This window comes from Anabrus simplex, chromosome 3 (genome assembly GCF_040414725.1).
Source record: "Anabrus simplex isolate iqAnaSimp1 chromosome 3, ASM4041472v1, whole genome shotgun sequence".
NCBI classification, from domain to species: Eukaryota; Metazoa; Arthropoda; class Insecta; order Orthoptera; family Tettigoniidae; genus Anabrus; species Anabrus simplex.
Window position 1 is genome coordinate 390,709,748 of NC_090267.1, and position 19,526 is coordinate 390,729,273.

The 19,526-nt window shown below is 39.8% G+C and overlaps 1 protein-coding gene across 2 annotated transcripts in view; it reads right to left on the bottom strand.

Annotated features, from left to right (window-relative positions):
• The window catches only part of pot (papillote), a 359,995-nt gene that overhangs the window by 196,635 nt on the left and 143,834 nt on the right, over nucleotides 1-19,526 (bottom strand). The window contains exon 2 of one of the 2 annotated variants that reach the window (XM_067143338.2): nucleotides 18,619-18,688. The exons of the other annotated variant lie outside the window; for it this stretch is intronic. The gene's annotated coding sequence lies outside the window, so the exon portion shown is untranslated. The remainder of the gene's footprint in view (nucleotides 1-18,618; nucleotides 18,689-19,526) is intronic. 2 annotated transcript variants of the gene reach the window in all.

Below are 19,526 nucleotides of genomic sequence, written 5' to 3' on the forward strand. Positions count from 1 at the left end.
TTGGCGAGCAGACGATATGCCAATTTATCACCAAGATAACAGCCCTGGACACTTCATCGCTAGTGTTGAAGTCTTCACGCCTTTCATACACACTCACTTGTCATCGTACAAGAATGTTATGCTCTGAGAATACAGGGTAAATTATAATAGTGGAAATATTTATGACTGTATTGTCACTAGTCATGCTTTATGACAAAGTGAACAGTTCCTCGAGAGCTAAAGCAACAAGTAGCGCTGACGTCAACAGGTGGGATGGACAGCGCAAGTCAATGTTCTGGGAACAAGGCTAGGCCGTCTAACCAGAGGCAATCCTCACTCAAGGGAAGAAGTGAAGACTTCTCATCTCTGTCTAACAAATGTAAGTGCCACTCTTTCCAGAGTCTCGTAATGTGAGACGTGCATGATGCAAAGTCCTAAAGAAAAATGATGTTACCGAGCGAAATGGCTACGCTGTTTAGGTTATGTAACTTTGCATTCGGGAAATAGTGGGTTCGAACTCCACTGTCGGCAGCCCTGAAGATGGCTTTTATGATTTCCCCAATTTCACGTCAGGTGAACGCTGGGATGTACATTAATTAAGGCCACGGCCGATTCCTTCTCCCTCCGAGCCATTTCCTATCCCAACATCGCCTAAGACATATATGTCACGGATTGATGTAAAGCAAATTAAATAAGAAAGAAAAATAAAGAAGGAAAGAACGTTCGTTAGCCCTATCCCTGAGCCACCAACAACAATGGCGATCACTGGCCAGCTGATATTCCCATTTATTCCAGTTCGGGGGTGTGATGCGTAATATAGTCGTTGGATCCTCACCAAGCTGGCCGTGCTTAGAGTCCCTACCAATGCATATGGGAGTTTTGAAATGAAAAATCATGCGACTCTAGTTCGGATTCCATGACAAACTGGAGGTCCCGTGGCCAACGATCACGATATCAAGCGACAATGTTATTTTTGCTCTACTTAGTATCAAGCTTCTCTTGCCATATTTCCTGTCCAAATTCCCTTGGTGAACATTTATTTCTATACGAGGTGGTAAGTAAACAATATTTTGCATAGTGTCGGCTTTTAGGTCGACAAGTTGTGCCGAGAAAACGTTTAGCACTACGCGCGGAAATATTCAGATAAACGTTTACAAAGCCTTAAATGAATACTATTACGCCACAGAAACATAAATGTGAGGATTATTTGTCAACTCTACTAAAGTACGGTCCAAACAGTATTGCATTCCACTAAAATCGAGTGTAGTTAAGACGAACACGATTCCTGTGCGCATAAACCGGGAGACATGTAAGTAATATATTCAAACATTCTCCTTCCTTTTGTTCCAGTAATGCATATAGGAATATAATCAGACAATTTGGAGGTGCATTGCTGTTTTTCCATACATTTCTACCCTGAGTGGTTAAAGAGTCCAGTCTCTATCTACTACTTGCATCCAACTAATGTACGGTATTCCTACAGAATTCTCTTAATGTGCCGAAACCAATGGCTTACAACCTAATTGTTGCATTTAGATATCTTCGACTTCAGCTGGGTTCGAATCTGCTTTCCTAGATAGAGCTAGAAATGACCGATCATTACCAACTTCGGCAAGATGAATTAACCAAAGTCCGAAATGTAGGGCTTTTATTTGTTTCTCATGGAAGTGCCTGCATATGAATGGTCACAGCTTCACACTTACTTTCAACATTCCTTTCCTTCAATCTCATTTCGTGGCTGAATGTTCAGCGTACCGCCCTTCGCATCACAGGGTCTTTGGTTACGCTCTTGGCCGGATCGGAGATTTTAACTGCATATAGTTAATTCCTCTGCTCGGGGACTGGATGTGTACGTTCATATTAATACACTTCTCGGTATTTACGTACAACACACCACACCACCAACCACACGCGATAGTTAAAACATCCCATCACACAGGGTTGACGTCAGGAAGGGCACCCGACCGTAAAATTGGGCAAAATTAAGATCGTTGCGGACCCTTATAACTGGAAAAAACGCCAAGAAGAAGATTCCTTTCCTTGGTCATCAGTTATCACACATAGTACTAATGCCCTTTTGCATTCATTTGCATTGGAGGTGAGTTCACTATTTGCGGTCAGTATCCAGTATTCGGAAGATAGTGGGTTCGAACCCCACTGTTCGCAGCCCTGAAGATGGTTTTCCGTGGTTTTCCATTTTCACACCAGGCAAATGCCGGGGCTGTACCTTAATTAAGGCCACGGCCGCTTCCTTCCCACCCCTAGCCCTTTCCTTTCCCATCGTCGCCATAAGACCTATCTGCGTCGGTGCGACGGAAAGCAACTTGTAAAAGTTCACGATTTCGGTGACCAAATTGTAAAATATCTTTCTGCGGGTTCGGAATCCCGCAATGTGATCAACTTTAGTATGTAAAAAGCGCAACAAACACATACCTTTCCGTCCAAGACAGCCATTTGTGTATATTTCTGCAGAATTCCTTCTTGAAAACCGCTTTGACACGGTCTAAATGCCCAAAGTCTTAATTGTGCTACGAGAAAAAATTACGAGTGTCAACGGTATTCTTCGCCATGAGCGACTAAACACTGGTCATCTGCAGTGACAATTGACCTCTTTCATGTGAACGGGAGACTCTTGGAGGTGCGAGCGGCGTGGAAGAACACTGGGACGTCATTAAGCTAACGTATTCGCTGAACCTGCAACTTGGAGAGTTCTACTTCTTTACTGTGTCTGGACAAATGATCTCCAGAAATTACGAAGAAAGTTTCCTATTGTCTTTAAAATGTTTTCAGCACTCCTCCGTGGAATATTTCGAAACAGTTTCCAACTTAATCTTACAAAGTTATTGACAATTTGGATTTATCCTGTAGGGTTACCGTAGCTGTCCAATAATTATGCTTCACAGCAGAGGTTAACATAGTCCATATCTTTGCCTGAATGAACAGCATTGTGGCCTTCGACACATAGGGCCCGAGTTTCCAATCCCGACCGAGCTGGTGATTTTAGCCAAGTCGGGTAAATTCGCCTGACGAGGTGTTAGTGTTTGTCTCAATACACACAATATTACCAACCACCGAGCGAGTGGCTTTGGAAGATGGTTTTCCGTGGTTTCCTATTTTCACACCAGGCAAATGCTGGGTCTGTACCTGAATTAAGACCACAGTCGCTTCCTTTCCACTCCTAGGCCTTTTCTATCCCATCGTCACCATAAGAGCTATCTATACCGGCGTGACGTAAAGCCGATCGTAAAAAAAATTTACCAACCACCACTAAAACACGCAATAGTGAATACATCCCTCCGTATAGGGTTGGGATCAGGAAGGGCATCTGGCCGTAAAAAGGTTCAAATCCATATGTGCAAGAAAGTTCACACTCGTGACCCCACAAATATGTTGAAAACGCGGTGGAAGAAGAATTAGTTTAAAGAATTCCATTTTTATGTTTGGTGGTTTAATGTTTTGAAGCTGCTTGTCCTGTTCCTTGTCTGAAAGGACAGCTTCCCTGCTTTCTGTTCAGAGGTTCCCGGGTTCTATTCCTGGCTGAGTAAATCACTCTGGCTGAGTGACTTGTGTTCGTATTTGTTACAACACACGCCGTCCGGCTCCATGGCTAAATGGTTAGCGTGCTGGCCTTTGGTCACAGGGGTCTCGGGTTCGATTCCCGGCAGGGTCGGGAATTTTAACCATAATTGGTTAATTTCAATGGCTTGGGGGCTGGGTGTATGTGTCGTCTTCATCATCATTTCATCCTCATCATAACGCGCAGGTCGTCTATGGGCGTCAAATAAAAAGACCTGCATCTGGCGAGCCGAACTTGTCCTCGGACACTCCCAGCACTAAAAGGCATACACCATTTCATTTCATTTACAACATACGCCTCTCCATATACGCACAACACATTAACATCTGCGCAATAGTGATACGTCCCTTTACATTGCGGTCGCGCCAGGAAGGACAGCCGGTCGTAAAACTGACCAAAATTCACATATCCCACTCAGTTTGCACTCGCAACAGCATCAGGGCGAGGGGAAGAAAGAGGGGTAGCAGAAGAAGAAGAATGTTTGGTGGCTGCGCGATAGAAACAATCGACGGGTATGCTAATAGTTTCCTTTATGGACCAACTGGCGAAAACTTTCAGTTATTCTCATAATATTCACTGGTTTTCCGTGGTTTCCTATTTTCACACCAGGCAAATGCTGGGTCTGTACCTGAATTAAGACCACAGTCGCTTCCTTTCCACCCCTAGGCCTTTTCTATCCCATCGTCACCATAAGAGCCATCTATATCGGCGTGACGTAAAGCCGATCGGAGTCAGAACGGGGAAGATAACGGCCGTGGCTTCGTTAAGGTACCAGACCAGGTTTATCTCGCGCAAAAACACGAAACCATGGAGGATCATGTACAGCGTACCGACGGAGGGACTCAAATCCATCATCCTCCGATTACAAGCTTGTAGCTAGACAACCCATCCGACACAGCCAACTCGCTCAGTAAAGAATTTACCTCAGAAACTGAGATAAACTTCGGCTGTTTATTCGCGTTGAAACAATTTTTTTTAAATATCCAGTTACATGGCATAAATATTGACAAATTGCCCTTAATTCCAATCTCATCGCAGTTTCTGTGAAGGATGATAAGAAATCAAAGTTCTGGATCCATTCCTCGTTGGTTATATTATCGTCAGGATGAAGCAGATCACTCGCATGGTACAGACAGATATATCTGAAAGTTAAATTGAATTGTTCAAATGTTGATCGACCGCCACAGGAATAAAGAAAATCAGCACTCAGTCTGCAAGTTTCTGTGAAATAAGTGCGTTCAGATTGTTTTCGTTCCCATTTTTTCAGATTCGTCTGTCCCTTTATCTGGTGCCTCGAAGGCGCTGATAGTGACATCTCTTTCTCATAACGTCAGTGTTATGTCCTAACAGGTTGAAGTTCTTGATCAAATTGATGGAAGGTCTTCTTGAAAAAGGTCGCCGCATGATAAAACCAAAAGACTTAAGTTTTGCTACAGGCGGCCCACAATCGGCTTGAATGATGGACAGTATTGGGGATCATTTACATCTGGGTGAAAAGGAGCCAGTTTTGCTCCACTATAGCCGTAGACGAAAGAAGAAAACCAATGCCAAGAGGGCTTAATGTAAACTCTTTCGTAAATAATGTTTTACAGCATAGCGCACGTTAATGAAGAAAAAAGAAAAGGGTGTGAACGACATACTGTATTTCCACAAAAAACTTAAAGATGTGTAACAACCTTTAGTTATGGAATTGTATGCATTTTTTTTTTTTTAATTTGTAGAAATTACATTCTAATATTCCCTTTTCTGTCCGACATCCCTTATGCCTTAGAACACCCAGAACTAATTTGATAAATACACTGCATGCACGCTATTCTAAAACAAGAAAAATGTATCAACAATGTATAAATTCGTGGCAGCAAAGTAACAATAGGAACAGATTTTAATTATCGCATAGTCAGTTCTAAAAGGGTTAATCCTGCATCTATCTTCCAGTCTAGACAAAACTCAATCTTCCTCACAGGTTTAATTATTTAATCTCAGTCATATACATGGCTACTTTTTTCTTCATTACATTACTCCGAAACGTTCGAGTGATTTCTTGAGATGTAGTCACCTGGGATATAACTGGCTTGACGACATATTGTTTCACTTCTTCCGGTGTGACAAAAATGAAACAAGGTTCATTTTCTAAGAATTATCAGGCAATATCTACACGTTAGTTCTGTGTACCCATTATTAACAGGTTGGTAAAATAGTCAATTGACATTCCCGAGGCTAACACGAGATAGTCGTGTGCTTTAGAGGGCTCTGTTCGAACATACTGAGTGGCACATCGTGAACTTCCTCTCAAAGCTACGAGCGGTTAATATTGTAAGTACACTTAACATTCCAAGAATCCCCTCTTTCTTGCCTCATCCTAAGGCTATCCCATTTACGTTCTTACTACTCTCATTTAAGGCTATAGACTGTTCATAGAAATAGACTACATAGTAACAATGATTTTAGTTCACTCAGATCGTAACATACTAGTTAATTTATTTTAGCCTTATATTTGAATAAGTTTTTCTTTAAGCTAGTTGTAGATATATTCTTTAGGTTATAAGTTGATATATTTTTTTGTTATTATCCACTCTCTATTTATCCCATAATTTTTCATCAGTAGTAACCTTAATTAATTGTATTATTGTAATTCCTTATCTCACATACATATCTCAATAACAGTAATTGATTACAATGACACTTTAGATTAATACTGTAAAAATAAAAAAAATTGTATGTGGTTAAGTGTAAGAGAGGGCAAGAGCCCTAACTTCGCCACTTAATAAAGACGCAAATAAATAAATAAATAAATAAATAAATAAATAAATAAATAAATAAATAAATAAATAAATAAATAAATAAATAAATATTCAGGACGCCTACGAGTATCTATCCATAATATACCTCTTCTTCACAAGAAAATATTAATAGCGAATTACATGTTCTTGATTTCCTTGAATTCCCGTTTATACCGTTCGAAAAGTGAGTGGAAGTGAAGCACAACAGATGTCAAGGAAGCTTCTTGCCATATTCTGAAGAGGTTGACCTTCCGTCAACAAACCGTGCCTGACATGTGACTCCTTCCTTCCTGTACACTTCGTTGCACACTATGCACGCAGAACAGCTCAATTATATATATGACATTGCAATTATGCAAAACTTACCGTTACAATATTCACCGCAAACAAATTAAATAAATATTAAGAAGAACGGTACTTCTAAATAGGTAGATCCTCACGATTCGCTTAATAAACATAGAGATAACGTTTTAGCACAAAGAAAGTGAAGACTGTTGATTCATCACATGGCTATAGACGTCCAAGTCATAAGAACCATTATTACAATAAGTTGGGTGGTCATTTTGCCAAACTTGCATCTCGTTTTCTTATTCATAAGGGCGATGTCTTTGGATAAGCATTTCGATTACTGAAGTGATGTTCTTTGGGAACAAACCTAACAAGATTGAATGCAAGGCAGGGAATGCAAAACCGCAACAGAAGGATAAATAAAAGGGAAGTGTTACACCCATACGCCGAAACCTCCCTTGAGATAACCGATGTTCTTCGGGAAGACAACATGCAAAATTTAGCCGCCTGTCTGCCTGCAATCCCGGAAGGCCCCTGTTCAGCACAGAATGGGAGGCTCCCCAGTTGTGTCCCCGACCCAAGTCTGAAGCTCCAGGACACTGCCCTCGAGGCGGTAGATGTGGGATCCCTCGCTGAGTTCGAGGGAAAAGCCAACCCTGGAGGGTAAGCAGATTAATAAAGAATATTTTAATATCAAATAATTTCAAATGCTAGATACTAGTATTTTTGTTATGGAATCAATACTACCATTGCACATTTTTACAGTAACTATTTGAATTTTAAGTGCATACACCCGTCTATAAGCAATAGGAAAGTGATACTAGACCCCACAGATTGCACTGTACAGTCCTCACCAGGGGGGTGAAACTCTAATAGGGCTTTTGGTTCCAATCTGTAGCTAGCTTCAGGTAGTTTCAGTCTCTTTTTCTAGATGGCGCTGGAGGTCATTCATAACGTGTAAATAGTTATATACACGTTCTGTAGATGGCACGCAAGTAAGCATAAAATGAGCGTTGTTAATAATTAAAGGCACTTTGTCTCGAAGTGAAGTATTTAAAGTTTTTCAAGTCTAACCTCAATCAGTGGGCACTTCTCACAAATTAATTAGTCATAAAACGTCGAGCATTGTGGAGATAATATTGCTGAATTGCATCGAATTCGACTTTACCCAATCGATTAACCTTGTTCAAACTTATATCGATTTTAATCGATAGTTCCCTTGATGCTACAGTATTTGTGTTGTTTCAATTCCAAGTGCTCATGTGCTTGTGATGTAAATCTTAGTTCCTTGTGCTTGGTTATTTGAAATATATCTTCGCCAGTCCTCCTGAAATCCTGTATTTCCTGTTTGAGTACACATCAGGGGCTGAAAGCTGAATGGTTCTATTAATGTAGTTCTATATATTTCCTGTCTCAGTGCATTTAATTCTGTTATTTTTATTTTCATGTGGTACGGTACTTGGATATTGATGTGATACCCCATTGTCTTGTGTATGGTGTGCTCTATTGTCTTGCTTTCGAAGGGATTTCTTATTTGTTATAATATCAGCTTTGTGTTAATGTGTCAATCATTCATTTGAAGTTAAAGCTGCTTTGAGGTGTGTGGTTATGTTCTCAGTAACATAGTATGCCATACAAACTAGGGGTATCAGATCATTATTTACAACGTAGTAAGTACTTGGAAATAAAAATATATGAATTACAATGTATTGGGCATGGAAGTAGTAGAACTGCATTATTATCGCCGTTTGGGGGGGGGGGGCAGGGAAAGGAGGGGGGAGGAGCCGTAAGCATACCCGGATGTGCGTCACTGCGCTGGATGTTAATTCTCCGCGCTATCTGTTGAAAGTAATACTAAGGTATTGCACCAGAATACACAATGTGGCGCTATCTCGGAAAAGAGACTAAAACTACTAGCGCCAAGTGGCTTGGAACCGAAATTTATCATCGAGTTTCATCTCTATTCTATTCTATCCTCTTTGGTCCTCACACTGCAAGGCAGCTGTACAGTAGCGAGAAGTGAGTCAAATGTCAGTACCAACGGAAGGCTCGCCAGTGAGGCAGGGATGACCAGCTGCGCCGCGTCACCTTCCGGTTACCTAGGATTCCAACTTCGATTTTGGGGCATTGCGTTGGAAATAGGCAGCTATTTTTTCTGCGAATGATCTTCTGGTAACACATCGATTATGTGACAGAAGTTTCAAGGCAGGTTTCGACATGAAGGGAGTGACACTTTCTTTGTTAGGATGTTTGTTATCTCAGAAAGGATGTTTACTTAGAAAAACTGAATAAAGACATATCAAAGCTAGGAACTACCATTTGCGATTAACGGTATTCTATAAGCAAGAAAAAGAAACATAATTATCTCAGGAAGCCTTTGTCTCCCGTGGATAAGCACCCTAATGCGCATAGCACTGATGTTCTCACCACTGCATTCTGGAGTTCTAGGTTTAGTGATAAATTATTGCTCCTGTAAACGTTGTTGGACATGTGATACGCATTTTCAACTTTGGTACACCTGTAAAAAAAATGAAATGGCGTATGACTTCTTTAGTGCCGGAAGTGTCCGAGGACAAATTCGGCTCGCCAGATGCAGGTCTTTTGATTTGACTCCCATAGGCGACCTGCGCGTCGTAATGAGGATGAAATGATTATGTAAACGACACATACATCCAGCCCCCGTGCCAGCGGAATTAACCAATATGGTTACAATTCCCCCACCCTGCCGGGAATCGAACTCGAGACCCCTGTGACCAAAGGCCAGCACGCTAACCATTTAGCCATGGAACAGGAAGGTACACCTGTTATAAATGGATATAGCCGGACTGAGTGGCTCAGACGGTTGAGGGGCTGGTCTTCTTACCCCAACTTGGCATGTTCGATCCTGGCTCAGTCCGGTGGTATTTGGTGTTCAAATACGACAATCTTGTGTCGGTAGATTTACTGGTAAGTAAAAGAACTCCTGCGGGACTAAATTCCGGTACATCGGCGTCTCCTAAAACCGTAAAAGTAGTTAGTGGGACGTAAAGCAAATAACATTATTATTATTATTATTATTATTATTATTATTATTATTATTAATTATGGATAGACTTTCGTTTAGGTTATACGTGATCCATTTCGCAAGGTATTTATAGTATATAATCTTCTGGATTATTTGGAATTATTTGGAGAATGTTTGGTATAAATTTAATTTTCGGAGGCTATCTTAATGCGTGTTTTTGAACTATTTGTAAGATGGAAAACTGTATGGAAGTTTCTTCAATGTTCCTAGCAATCAGGATAAGGTCGCTCTGCAAAAGGCAGACATTTGATGTATTAATGCACCGTTATATATCTATTTTAGTAATTAGGAATAATTATTAGGATTTTTTAGAAAAGTTTAGAGGACAGGGACTTTGAAAATCGACAACAAAATGTTCTTAAATCGAGTGTAGAAAAAACGGAGAAAATCCATACCTATGCTTTCCACTATCTGAAATACTATTCCTCGTCTGAGATAAAATCAGAACAAATCGTGTTTCGACATGAAGATGTCTCATGGCTCTGGGGGTCATGAGAATATTTGTATAACGTGGCAAAATGTGTGATGGAAGTTAAGTCACACTAGTCGCTACCGTAGGCCTTGGTCGACAAAGATGCTGCGGCGGTGGATTTGTATAAATAGAGTGCGTTGAAATAGAAAGTGTATTGTCAGTGACCTCACATTGATCGTTACCGTAGGCCTTGGTTGACAAAGATGCTGCGGCAGTGGATTTGTATAAATAGAGTGCGTTGAAACAGAAAGTGTATTGTCAGTGACGTCACATTAATCGTTCTCGTAGGTCTTGGTCGACAAAGGTGCTGTGGCTACAACCGGTACAACGTAAGTTTCTTTGACGTAGAGTTGCAGTTCTCCATGTTTGAATTTCATATGTTGAAAGTCATATTCATGATCATTAGCTTTCCGCAAAGGGAAAAGTTTTGTTGTTGTTGTTCTGATCGTCTTGTGTAAAAGTAAACCAAGAACTCTTAGTGTGCAATAGTTTTGTAAATTAATATTTTATTTGTTTAGAACAGACGTAGATGCTGGTGATTATTTGATTCTTCTATATTTTTTTGTCCAACTCCGTGGCTCATTGGTTAGTATGTTGGCTTTTGCTACAGGAGGTCCTGGGTTTTATTCTCAACCGGGTAGGGATTTTTAACCTTCATTGGTTATTTTCTCTGGCTCGGGACTGGGTGTCCCTGTCATCTTAAAAATTAGATTTCACCCTAGGTAAGACTTCATTCCTCATAGACGCGCAGATCGCCTATGGACGTCAGTTCAGAAGATCTGCATCAGCCTCTCCGGAGGTCATACACCACTATCATTACCTTCTTTCATAATGAGAGAACAATCTTGACCCATCTCTCCTACAGAGTCGCAATGTGTACCAACCTCCTGAGTGTAGTTTGTAAAATTACACAGGTTAGTTTATCTCTTGAATGCAAGGACGCTTCCATTACATTAACTCACATAGTCGTAGCCTTCACAGAATATAAAACAGCTGATCTCATCCTAGTTTACATAAGGAAAGACGACCTTCTGTGAACTACGAATGCGTGAATCCTCAATCTTTACTCGCTTCACAGAACAAGAATCTGTCATCAGTGCCAGCAAATTAGATTATATAAATGAACTTTTGTACTAAAAAATACTGAGAAATAAGGCCAATTTACAACCTGTAAAAAGAAGATAAACTGCAATGATTAGGAACATAGAAGAGATGCAACTACCGAGAAAGAAATGATACAGGGTTGAAGTTCGTCTCCACTCCTTTTTCTTATTTGTATAGAACTGGCAGAAAGGCCCAGCCCCTTGAATGAACGGCCAGCGTGGAGGCCTTCTGTTCAGAAGGCTCAGGACTCGATTCTCGGCTGGTCCCATGAATTTTCGTTGGGTGTGGTTAATTTCTCTGGCTAGGGATGTAAGGTCTGTGTTAGTCTTAACAAACGCTTCTTCATTTACACACATTACACTGCACTACGAACCACCGCAGAAACACGTAATAGTTAATTTATTCCAAAACTGTTCAGGAATGACCCCCTGTAGGTGGGGGCGGCAGAATAACATCCACGGTGACCCCTGTCTGTGATAAGAGGCGATTAAAAGGGACCTAGCGGCAAAAAGGGGCCCTAGAGGCTTTTAACTTGGGAGTGTGGGTTGGTGACCATGTAGCTCTTAGCTGAGTCCTGGCATTGCTTCCACTTACTTGTTTTTTTTTCTAGTGGCTTTACGTCGCGCCGACACAGATAGGTCTTATGGCGACGATGGGATAGGAAAGGCCTAGGAGTTGGAAGGAAGCGGCCGTGGCCTTAATTAAGGTATAGCCCCAGCATTTGCCTGGTGTGAAAATGGGAAACCACGGAAAACCATTTTCAGGGCTGCCGATAGTGGGATTCGAACCTACTATCTCCCGGATGCAAGCTCACAGCCGCGCGCCCCTACGCGCACGGCCAACTCGCCCGGTCACTTACTTGTTGTAGACTCCTCACTGCCATCTATCTTATCCGACTTCCCGTGGTCAGCTCTTGTTCTTTTCCGATTCCGATGGTATTATGTATGGAGGCCTAGGGAATCTTTAATTTTCACGTCCTTCGTGGCCCTTATCTTTCTTTAGTTGATAGCTTCATTTTTCGAAGTGTCGGACCCCTTCAATATTTTTTTTGGTTGATTAGCGTTACTAGAGGATGGTTGTCTAGTAGTACTTCCTCTTAAATCAATAACCACCAACCGTGTTTAGGAATGCATTTTAATTACAATGCATATAAGAAATCTCGTAAATAAGAGCTAGTAATTGATTTCTGGAGGGGCTATGTTAGTCTAGAGATCCCTACAAATATCATAAAAGTATTATCGGTATAGAATGCAATCCAAGCAGTAGGAGTCAGTGTAGAAATAATTAGATTCCATGACAATAGCCGTTGGTCGTTGTACTTAATAAGACATAGCCCCGTCATTTGCCTAGTGTGAAAATGGGAAACCACAGAAAACCATCTTCAGAACTTCGAAATCACACGTGTGTATTTGAAAATCTCCAGAGTTATTATACGATAAAGCATACAACTATGTAACATGCAATTTTGTCATAATCGCATGAGAACAAGTCTGCAGGGCGGAAGAAGATTGTAGATTATAGATGTGAATGTGCCGTTCAACTTTAGGTTTAGAGAAACGATAGATAAGGCACCACATTGCAGCAATCTTAATTCTAAATCGGAAATTAGTGTTAATACTGTACAGGGCCTTCCTTCAGTGTTAACTACTCGAAAGTAAATTTGTGTAAATTCAAAATTCTTCCTGCCAAACAGGGGGCGTGATTAGCTCAGTGGCTCAGCTTCTGGCTTCCCACCCCCCAAGACTGAGGATCAAATCCTGGTCGATCCTGGATTGAGGTTTTCATCTCAAAAATCACGTCGCGTCAAGAAGGGCACCTGGCTTTAAAATCCCCACCAAAAAAAATCCTGGATGGATCCTGCACCCTCAGAAATATCTGGACTAAGCTGATGAAAGTAAACAGTATTGATGTGATTGCCTTGAAAATTCACATGAGTACATGCATATTGCACATATATATATCGAAATATCCATTCTAATAGCGTAATAATTCGTCAGCTTGATATATTTTAAGTTAAAGTAAGATGATTTCATTTTTCATGAGGTGAAACAAAATATAAATAAAAATGTTAAATGTCACGATTGCATTGAAACAAAACACAATACTACAATTTATAGCTATAATGTTTGCAACCCATGTAACTATGTTTCAAAATACAAAATATTCTTGAACTTGAGAAATTTTGAAAAGGGACCAAATTGTTTTTAAAATGTACCATAATTTCGGAAATATTTCTTTATTTAAACGAAAATTTCCAAATGTTCATAATTTCAGGTAAATAAGACTGAAATGACAGCAAGTATAAATCTCAGTAGGGTCTCCCTTTAAATGCAAAAATATTTTGTTCAGTACTTTCTGGACAACCCAATGTTCAGAGAGAAAAATATACCATTATACGACATTCATGTGTTCCTCCACATTCTTCTTAGTGGCACATTTACTAATGTATAATATGAATGTCGAAGACAAACGTACCATTCTTAACTGACATGGATAAGTGAATGCTTATCCTTTTCTTTAGTTAAGGATCAGTTTAACGTGAATGAAGACCTCATGACCTAATTTCTTCACGAGAAAATGCAAACAATTATCACACCATTCTTTCTCAGTTTCTCTTACTATTGTATTGTAATGTCCGGTGATACGCACTAGAACATCCCGTTACGCGTGATGCAGACAGCAAGTTGCTCGAGGCTTTCTGACGTGTACCGGTTGCGCAGAGACCGTACTTAACTTCATCAACGGGAGCGCAACTTCGTGCCACAATACAGAGAACAATATTAGCAATGAATATGAATTAAGCGTGCAAAAACGAAATCCCGTAAATAAGTAAATAAGGGTTACTTAATTTTGGGAGGTGGTATGTGAGCCTATACCTACCTTAAAATACTATTCAAGTATTATTATTATTAATATATTATTATTGACTTTACGTATCAATAACTGCCTTTTAGGGTTTGTGGAGACGCCGAGGTGCCGGAATTTCGTCCGGCAAGAGTTCTTTTACGTGCCAGTAAATCTAACCGACATGAAGCTGACGTATTTAAACACCTTCAAATACCACCGGACTGAGCCAAGATCGAACCAAACAATTCGGGAAAAGTATTATTATTATTATTATTATTATTATTATTATTATTATTATTATTATTATTCCAGTGGTTTGACGTCGTACTAACACGTTGAAGGTTTTCTGCGACGCAAGGATGAGAAAGGGCTAGGACTGGGAAGGAAGCGGCTGTGGCATTAATTAAGGTACAGTCCCAGCATTTGCCTGGAGTGAAAATCGGAAACCACGGAAAACAATCATCAGGGGTGCAGACGGTGGGATTCGAACCCACCATCTCCCGAATGCAAGCTCTTAGCTACCCGACCGTGGCCGCCTGGCCAATGCGCACGGTATGATGATAATGATAATGAATATTATTATTATTATTATTATTATTATTATTATTATTATTATTATTATTATTATTATTATTATTATTACTATTACTATTATTCTATTACTGAATACAGTAGAAGTAGGAACAAAAATTATTCCTTTCCATTACAATTGCATTGACCTTTTCCCAGTAAAGAAGGTTTCATCAAAACTGAGACCAATGGAATATGAAGACCTGTAAACTAGAGATGGGAGTTACATATCGTATTATGATACTGTATTCTGTTCCATCGCAGTAAGCTGTTCCATAAATATTATGTTCCATCCGAGACCCTAATACATAAGTAACTGTCTCAGCGAAACCAAGGGAGCTCCTGATTGGTTAACGGATGTTAGACTGCAAGCAAGCATGGCAGCTAGACTTAAGCGCGCTCTCCTGCGCATGCGTGAGCGATACATTTGTAACCGCTTAGAGGCAGTACTGACATTCCTACACTGTTATTTGTCAGCCGGTTACAGAATTACAGATATTCATTAGTTGTCTCAAGAGCGTTGTATTAGGTTTACAAGTGGTAATACATACAGTTGCATAGTTTCTCGAAACAGTTCCGCGTTGTCTTTCCAGTTAATATTTCGTGTTTTACATTGTGCTGTACGAGATGAGTAAACGACAGAAGACGAGTCCTCTGTGGTCTTATTTCACTGTCACAGACGATGTAAATAAATCTGCCCGATGTGATTTATGTGGGCAAAAATTTTAGTTACAGGGGATCGGTTTCTAACTTGAAGAAACATATTGAAAGAAGGCACCCAACAATAAATATTTCCGTGTTAAACTCTCAAAGCTCTACCAGTGCATGTGGGTCTGATAATGTTCATAGTACTCAAATATCAGGTCCTGAGTGCCACCTCGTGTACCTATCCCTCCTGAATCTTCATCACCACCTGCAGTCCGTGGGGCAGTGAAGCAACAGTCGCTGTCATCATTTTTGCCAGTGCAAAGGGAAATGAGTGATGTGCAGAAAAAGAAGCTGGACCAGCTACTATTACGGTTGTTTACCGTGGATTTTCAGCCTTTTTCTATAGTGGAAGATGAAGGTTTTGCAGCTTTTTGTACTGGATTAAACCCTGCCTACGTTTTGCCTGATAGGAAGACTATTTCATCATCACTTGTTCCAGCAGCATATGAACAGTGTATGACAGTTGTTCGTGAACATTTAATGTCGGCTTCCAGCGTCTGTTTAACTACAGACTCCTGGACGTCTAGGAATTCAGAGAGCTACCTAGCTGTCACTGCACACTTCATAAATGAAGATTTCGAACTAGAGTCAGTTTTGCTGGAATGTTCAATTTTGCCTCATAGCCACACAAGTGTTAATTTAGCTGCTGAAATTAGGTGTATTTCAGACAAATTTCATTTGTCCGAAAAAATTGTAGCCGTTGTAACGGACAACGCATCTAATATGAAAAATGCTGTTGTAAATGAACTTCAATGGAAGCACTTTCCCTGTTATGCGCACACTTTAAATTTAATCGTCCAGGATGCGTTGAAACAGATACAGTTATTACTGGAGAAAGTAAAACATGTAGTTGCGTATTTTAAAAGAAGCAGGACGGGCATGGAGAAGCTACTGACAGCGCAAAAGAACATGGGTTCTTTTCATCCCAAGAAACTAATTCAGGAAGTCCCCACGAGGTGGAATTCCATCTACTATCTGTTACAAAGGTTTTGTGAACTAGAGGACGCAATAAAAACTTCAATAGCTCTCATAAATAGAGGTATCCCGGTCCTTTCGCAAGAGGAATGGACATTTTGTAAGGAACTTTGTACTGTTCTCAAGCCATTTGAAGAGGTTACACTCATAATGAGTGGCCATAAGTATGTAACAGGCAGCCAAGTACTTATTTTGACAAATGGCCTCACAAATGTTTCCAGAAAACTGTTAATTGAGCCCTTCAGTGAAACAGTAATCGGCGTTGTAAACAAATTATATGAGGGACTCACTACAAGATTGAAAAATCTAGAGTACAAAAGAGCGATTGCCTTATGTACGTTTCTGGATCCAAGGTTCAAGTTACTGGCATTCACAGAGAAGACTGCAGGAGAACTAGCAAAGAGGCGTGCAATGGATCTGCTATCAAAATTAAACAAACAAGAGCAGGTTATAGCTAACGCAGATGATGGTAAACAAGTTCTGGAAAGAGATGACAACAGGAGTGAATTCTCTATTTGGACTGATTTTGATAAGGTGATATCTTCAAGAAAACCCACAGCTAGGTTGATATGATGGTGATAAATAATAATAATAATAATAATAATAATAATAATAATAATAATAATAACAATGAGCACCTATGAGACATATTATTATAATCGTTCTTTTCTTTATTAGGTACATCATTGTCAGCTGCTGCCATTGAAATTAACCGCTACTTGGATGACGAATTGCTGCACCGAAGTCGGGACCCACTACAATGGTGGAAGGAGAACTGTTACATCTATCCAACTTTATCGAACTTGGTCAGGCTGAACTTCAACATTCTTGCTACCTCTGTGCCCTGCGAAAGATTATTCTCTAAAGCAGGGCAAGTGATAAACGATCGCCGAACACGCTTAAACTCAAAGAACTTGGGCAGGATTTTATTTTTAAACATGAATTCCTACCTATTGCGTAGAGTATAGACTAATCTTCTCCTAAAGTATTGCAGCTCATGTTGCGTTTTATTTTGTATAGTTTTATAAATGAAATAATAATCATGAATTAATATCAATTGCTCGGGTATTCTTTGCTTGTCTATCACTATGCTGTATAAATGTAATAATGTGTATGATGTTAAAAAGTCATTTAACTGGTTCCTGTTTTGACTACGTAGTAGTATTTCTAGGAATGTAAATGGGTCACTGCAAACATTTCTTGGAATAGTAAGTGACGACCAAGTGAAAGGGATGGAGGTAGTGGAGAAAGCGAGAGGGAGATAGAGTACCGCTATTTACGTACTGGTTAGGAGCTGCAAGAGGCAGCAGGGGGTTAACGACTATTCATCCCAAAAGCTGCCCTGTACCTTGTATTAGGTTACATTTATATCCTAATACTGCAACCTAATACTACACTGTAACGGATACAGTGGAACATGATACAGGAAAGTAACCGTTTGTCCCATCCCTACTGTAAACGCAACAACTCCGTGTTGTTGGCTCTCGGCATTTTAAGGAATCCGTGGAAGACAAATTCGACACTTCGGAGTCTCTTAAAATCCTGAACAACTGGAGAAATTCAATCAAATAATATCATTGTTTACAGATTTCTACGAACGAGACAGCCACACTCCGTTTTAAGCGAAATTATCTTTTTAAATTCTGTATGGTCTGTACATATATAAAGGTTAATTTCAAGTACTTTCAAGTACGAGGTAATGTACTTAAAACGGTATTCAACTGTAACAAGCACATTATGAAACTAGATGTCAAAATAACTATCTCAGAACAAGGGTAAAGTGTCCTTTAAAAATGAGTGCAATACTTGTGTTTGACAATAAAATTCCCGAGGAAATGAAGTTACTGGCAGACTCTGTATTCAAGCCAACACCCTAAGAAAGCACGTACTTAGAGTAAGTAAGTTTTATATTCCTTAGGTACGTTGATTGATTTCAAAAATATCATGAACGTGGATTCATGCTGTGTAAATTTAACATGTGATCTACACGCGTATAAACAGATTACTGTGACGTATCCAATTTATATGCATTATGTACTGGCTATACTGGTTGTATTCTGAATCGCAATAACACAAGTCGTCAGAAATGTCTTATAAAGTTGAAAACCCTTGTAGGTACTATTTAGATGTAACGAAATGACATTCCTTCAGTGATTTCGGATAACAGAAGAGTAGTATAAGTGATTTCATTAAAAGATACAGAACATTTAACATGAGAGTGGAATACTTTTCTCGAGTATAAGAGGAAGCTTACCTTGACAGGAAAGTGAGTGATATGCAGTCAGGCAGGAGACTCAAGCACCTTACATCTTCCTATCAGCCGTCTGAAACGAAACGAAACGAAACTTACTCATCAATCTTCTTTTCGTATCAACATTTCAAGAGAATCCATTAGTTTACATGCACTGATGTATGGTATTCATTCGAGGAACATGATGTCCTGCGTACAACAGAATGTTCGTTCTTGGAAAGCACATCATTAATTTAAACAATAGCTTACTCGATTTGGAATACACAACATTCGAAATTACTACGTTTCTGTTTTACTGGTAATTTGTATGTCACAATTTTTTATTTATCGTACTGACGTTAAAAAAAAGGATATTAGGATTAACCTACGTACTGTACTGCATTAATGAAAATTATTCTACTTTATATCGTAAAAGTATGCGCGATAAAGGTGTAACAAAGCAGCAATGGTAAGTTCTGTAAAATTATGTAATGAATAGTTAAAAGTCAAGTCGAAGTCAAAGCCATCCTGACTCATTATGTATATTTACCACAACTGCACTGACCGGTTCTTATGCAGTTCAAGTTTTTCCACTGGTATCTGTAGGGATCTCGCCGAGGTGTCCACGAAAGAGGAGAAATTACAAACTAATGGTTAATTGCACATAAAAAGATTCAACAGTAGGTTTTTTGAACTAATTTCAAACGCTAGCCCATCTGTATTGTCTGATATGGCACTGATAAACACTCGGTGTACAGGCTAGCCACATAATGGGTGCATCCCCTTTTAGTTCACGCTGATTTGTGTTAAAATGTCAGTAACCATGTTGGTAACCATGTTGTTAACCTTCGTAATCACGATAACCATAGAGTGCGAAGTTAAGTTGCGCGATGGCGGAACAAGCAAACATGGCTGATCAGAGTTCGCTAAGC